Source organism: Coregonus lavaretus (genome assembly GCF_964263955.1).
Source record: "Coregonus lavaretus genome assembly, contig: HAP1_SCAFFOLD_1050, whole genome shotgun sequence".
Taxonomy (NCBI): Eukaryota; Metazoa; Chordata; class Actinopteri; order Salmoniformes; family Salmonidae; genus Coregonus; species Coregonus lavaretus.
The window spans coordinates 40,792-47,290 of NW_028160668.1; positions in this window are offsets into that span (position 1 = coordinate 40,792).

Consider the following 6,499-nt stretch of genomic DNA (forward strand, 5'->3'; position numbering starts at 1 on the left):
CACACACTGGACACACACACACACTGGACACACACACTCACACACACTGGACACACACACTGGACACACAGACAGACACTGGACACACACACATACACACTTACACACACACTCACACACACTGGACACACACACACACTGGACACACACACACACACACTGGACACACACACACTCACACACACTGGACACACACAAACACACACACACACTGGACACACACTGGACACACACTCACACTGGACCCACACACATACACACTGGACACACACACACATACACACTGGACACACACACCTGACACACACACACACAGGACACAAACACTGGACACACACACACACACTGGACACACACTGGACATACACACACAAACACTGGACACACACACACTGGACACACACACACTGAACACACACACACTGGACACACAGACACACTGCACACACACACACACACACACACACACACACTGGATACACACACACACACTGGACACATTTCCATGTGTTGTATTTTGATGAAAGGAAATCCCATATAGCCTACTGGACAGGACTTTGCTATGGCATCTTCTGTTTGGGTGTCTCAGGTCAGGTCTGAGCCATGATCAGAATGTGTCTCTGTGTCTATTTCCAGCCCTGCCATTTCTACCTGTCCTGATCTAGTGTTTCACCCCTGACCTCCTCACACCGTCTCACTGTCCATGTCTGCTTTTAGCTCCCACCTCTACTTCACTGTGTTATAATGGACCTTATGCTTGTTATGTCACCTCTGGAACCAGTTATCAAACATACTGACCTTTCTGACCCTATCCCATGGCCCTACTTTCTACAACTGAACATTTAAATTCCTCTATTAGTTTTATTTAGTGTCCATTTACTTATTTATGTATTTGTTGTATATTGGGGTTGTGCTGCAGAGCATCATGGGGGTTTGTATGTGTTGAGATGATCACGTTCCAGATAAATGGTTGAACTGATTCCTGTCTCCTGTCTCATCATTATTGAATTGTTGTACAGACGTGGTTATGAAACCCACGAGACATAACAAAAGATTGGTGATGAGTAAGTCTGAATCTACAGGAACTATTCTGTGTGGAAGAAGTGGGTTTTTACAACTGTTTAATACTGTTATTTTCTGTGGTACAGTCTAGGCTAATGTTAGCACAGTGTATTGATAGCAGAGGCAAGTGCATAGTCGAGCTAGCTAAGAAAGAGAGTTAACATCGTCATGGACGGCAGAAAAGGACTGGAGACGGACGTCGGAGCGGGAAAACAAAATGATTAAAAGGGAGGAACATACAGTGATTAAAGGAAAGGACATTTATTCAACTGTGAAGACAATCCTGTTCACACATATGCCTACATGTTTTAGTGTAATGGGGCCAAAGACATTTAATTTACTAGGCAGCCTGCTACATCCAGTCAGAACAGGTAATAAGACGTATGGGGATATTGTGGAGAAACTTAAAGGACATTTTTCACCAGAACCACTAGTTACTAAGACTTTTCCTAGCTCGTTTGTGAGAACCAGTTATAGCCTTCAGTCCTAGTTTTGATTCACCTGCCTGTTTGCCTACCTGTGTATGTCCATTGCCTGCCTGTGACCACGATTCCTGTCTTCTGTAAAGGCGTAATACACACCTGCCGCTCTGCGTGTGAATCTACACCTTTTTCTCCCTGAGTATTCATTACAGTACCCTAATGTTAAGTGTCATAAATGGCAGCCTGTTGGTCAGCATGGTCTTTTTGTAACTTTGTCACTCGTTCCCTTTGTGACTTTCTGGTCTTCGTGGAGTTTATCGACCAGCACATCAATTTTGCTGAGGCATTCAGAAAGTGTCTCTTGGATTGTTGTTATACCCTTGTCCATCACCATTCTGAACCATGCTGGTGCTTCTTCTGAGCTAGCATCCACCGAGGCCGAAGAAGGGCTGTCAGACACTAGCGGTTCTGGGGGGGGCAGTGCCCCTGTGACAACAAGCTTGGACCCCCTTGTGGCCCCCCTAAATGCAGAGTCTGAAATAATTATCACAGAATGAATGCTATCATGTTCTTCTTTAATTTTTTTACATCGGTTATTAGACAGTGGCAAAGTGGAACACTAAAGTAACCCGACACATTTTCTAGTGGGACTCCTTTAGGCGGAACACAAACAGTATCGTACCACATGGATCTGCAAGTTTTTTTCTATTCAGAAGTTGAAAGAAATTTGGCGCGAATAATATCGTTCAAGCAAGAAGAAGGACATAAAGAGAGGTGAGCAACATGTTGAATATGTTGTATTTGTGACATCGTTAACTATTAAATGCATTACAGAAGTGTAACGTTAGATCAGCTAATGTTAACCTGTCCGTTTGTTACTTTCTTTGTGAATTAATGAAGGAATTGGCTTGAATCCTGGGCTATGTATTCGTTTGCATGGTTTTTGGTTTAGTTTAGCAAGAGAGAGCAGAGAGCCTGCAGAAAGAGCAGGAAGACTTGTCCATTGGAGAGACTGAGCAGGAAAGTGAGACAGATGGAGAGACTGAGGCTGAGGGGGACGTAGAGGCTGAGAGTGAGACACCAACAGAGGAGACATGTGCGTAGAGGCTGAGAGTGAGACACCACCAGAGGAGCCATGTGCGTAGAGGCTGAGAGTGAGACACCACCAGAGGAGCCATGTGCGTAGAGGCTGAGAGTGAGACAGAGGAGCCATGTGCGTAGAGGCTGAGAGTGAGACACCACCAGAGGAGCCATGTGCATAGAGGCTGAGAGTGAGACACCACCAGAGGAGCCATGTGCATAGAGGCTGAGAGTGAGACACCACCAGAGGAGCCATGTGCATAGAGGCTGAGAGTGAGACACCACCAGAGGAGCCATGTGCGTAGAGGCTGAGAGTGAGACACCAACAGAGGAGCCATGTGCATAGAGGCTGAGAGTGAGACAGAGGAGCCATGTGCGTAGAGGCTGAGAGTGAGACAGAGGAGCCATGTGCGTAGAGGCTGAGAGTGAGACAGAGGAGCCATGTGCGTAGAGGCTGAGAGTGAGACAGAGGAGCCATGTGCGTAGAGGCTGAGAGTGAGACAGAGGAGCCATGTGCGTAGAGGCTGAGAGTGAGACAGAGGAGCCATGTGCGTAGAGGCTGAGAGTGAGACACCACCAGAGGAGCCATGTGCGTAGAGGCTGAGAGTGAGACACCACCAGAGGAGCCATGTGCGTAGAGGCTGAGAGTGAGACACCACCAGAGGAGCCATGTGCGTAGAGGCTGAGAGTGAGACACCACCAGAGGAGCCATGTGCGCAGAGGCTGAGAGTGAGACAGAGGAGCCATGTGCGTAGAGGCTGAGAGTGAGACAGAGGAGCCATGTGCATAGAGGCTGAGAGTGAGACACCACCAGAGGAGCCATGTGCATAGAGGCTGAGAGTGAGACACCACCAGAGGAGCCATGTGCGTAGAGGCTGAGAGTGAGACACCACCAGAGGAGCCATGTGCGCAGAGGCTGAGAGTGAGACAGAGGAGCCATGTGCGTAGAGGCTGAGAGTGAGACAGAGGAGCCATGTGCATAGAGGCTGAGAGTGAGACACCACCAGAGGAGCCATGTGCGTAGAGGCTGAGAGTGAGACAGAGGAGCCATGTGCGTAGAGGCTGAGAGTGAGACACCACCAGAGGAGCCATGTGCGTCTAATGCCACAAGCAGTGGACCATCAGGTTTGGGATGTTGAATAAATCTGTGGTTACTTGTAAAGCTGCAATTAGTCAGTTTATACGGTGTATAGAAATGTGTCAGTTTATGATTGAAATGAATGATCGCATTTAACATGTTATTGGGCTTGGGATATCAGATGGATGGATATCAGATGGATTTCAGAAGTTGTCTGATGGCTATGGTATGTGTCTAAAATTACCCAAATAGATACTTTTAATTATAGTTTTTTTTCCTTCGACAGATATCAGCCAATCCCGGGAGGAGCCACCGGTGCAGCCAGTGATGAACATGGACCCAAGAACTCTGATGGAGGACAGGAGGAGGAGCTTCAAGGCGGCCTGGTACCACATCCACCCCTGGCTTCAATATTCAAACAAATCAGACTCTGTGTTTTGTTACGCCTGTCTCAGAGACTGGATTTGATTCAAAATTGTGTTTTAACAACTGGAAGAAGGCAACTTACAAAGAGGGGGGATTTGCAATTCATGCAAGGTCTGAGCGGTACAAACAAGCAATGATTACATGGAGAGTCAATCAGAAAGCTGTAAAAAGTAATGCAACACTGGTAAATGCCCTAAACAAGGAACACAACAAACAGGTTCAAGAAAATGGGGACTATATTAAAACAATAGGAGAAGTACTACTACTTACAGCCACACAAAACATTGCACAAAGAGGACACGATGAGTCTGCAGAGTCTGATAATAAAGGGAACTTCATGGCAATCCTAGAAACAATAGCTAAGCATGACACAACTGTGGAAAAAAGGTTGAATTCCATTCATAATGCAAAATACACAAGCAAAGGGATTCAGAATGAGGTTCTGAGTTGTTTGGCAGACATGGTTCCAACAGAGATTATAGAAGAAGTGAAAGACAGTGAGGTCTTCAGCATAATGGCAGATGGAAAACAAAAGATGTTAAAACAAAAGGATCAGATATCTCCAGTACTCAGGTACTATTTCAGTGGAGCTGTCCATGAGAGCTGTCTCCACTTTGAATCGGCTGATCCACTAGATGCAGCAGGGCTTACTGACTAAATCATACACATATTAGAAAGTCATGGTCTTGAATACAAAAACAACCTAGTAGGCCAAGCATATGACGGTGCTTCAGTTATGAGTGGCAGCATTCAGGCGTCCAGGCAACGCATTAAAGAACAAGCAAAGCCTTTTACGTCCACTGCAGTGCACACTGTCTAAACTTAGTTTTAGTGGATACAGTCAAAGCTGTCCCTGAGGTAGGACAGTTCTTCTCCTTACTAGAAAGACTGTATGTCTTCACATCTGGGTCATACATGTGCATCAAAAATGGCTTAGCGTACAAAGAGAGATGTACCCAGGTGCACCTAGAGAGCTTCAGAGACTAAGTGACACTCGCTGGGCATGTCGATATATGGCTCTACATACTATTATGGATAGATTGCCTGCCGTTAAGCGAGTCCTGCAAAACATAGTCCAAGAACACAACGGTGACAGATCTGTTGAGGCACGAGGTCTGCTTGCACAGATAGATTTACAATTCATTGTGTTCCTTGTTCCACTCCATAACGTTTTTGGAGAAGCAACATTTCTATCAGAGATGCTACAGTCTTCATCACTTGACCTGTCAAAGGCTGTTGATTTAGTTGAAGCCTTAGTTCAAACTTTGAATGACTACAGGGATGAGTCATTTTCTGATGACCTATGGAATGAAGTGTTGAACACAGCTGAGCAATGTGATACTGCAATACCCCCTGCCCCCTGCAAAACCACCAAAAAAGCTAAGCTCTCAATTTAATGGAGACTGTCTACTCAGTACAGTAGGTCAGAGGTCAGATCCAGAAATAGATTAAAGACAGTTTTCGTACAACCTTTTTCTACCCTGTCTTAGATCAGATGCTCAATGAGCTCAACAGATGGTTCTCTAGCAGAAACTGTGACATAATGAATGGCGTCCAAACTCTAAACCCCAAAAGTGATGCATTTCTCAAAGAGAAGTCCCTGTTTCCATTTGCTAGAATATATGAATCAAATATTGAGGACTTGGGGCATGAACTACATCAGTTCAGAAGAATTTGACAAAGGAAAATCCAGAGTGGCATGCAGAGACCCTCCAGTGTAGTAGAGATAGCATTATTCATTCAGCCTTATAAAGAAGTTTTCTTTCAGCTCTTTAAACTGTGCAGAATAGCTGTTTCAATCCCTGTTAGTACCGCTTCTTGTGAACAGAGTTTTTCTGCACTAAAGCTGGTGAAAACGTATCTTGGTTCACAATGTCAGATGAGAGATTAAGGAATTTAGGTGTATTAAGTATTGAGTCAAGCAGCAACAGTTTTTCCACCATCGTGAACATTTACGAAGATGGTCCCTTCTGTTCTCAAGACAAAACTTGGACTCGGCAAGAAGGTTGATCTATCATCGAAAAGATCTATCATCGAAAAGAAAACATGCAAAACCTTGAAGGCCATGGAGAGCCAGCGTGGAAGAGGGTCTGACTCCCTCACTGCTTGAAGACGGGGATTTGGAGACTGATGGGGGTGTCGGGTTACAAAAGGCCCCTGAAAAGGAGAAAAATTATGATTATTATAATAATTATACATTTAAACATGTATTGTTTAGTAAGGTGTAGTATTGTGTAATAATACAGTTTATGATCAATATAAAGGTTCAGTAGTAAACATTAGTGTCATAGTTTAATATTCAATATTGTTTAGTGAACTTTAATCACTTGTATATAAATGCTTCCATTTCTGTAGTAACATTTTAGAAGAAAATAAAAGGTTTGAAAGAAAATTGTATTTCCCTTCAATGAATTACAGCTCTCTCTCTCTC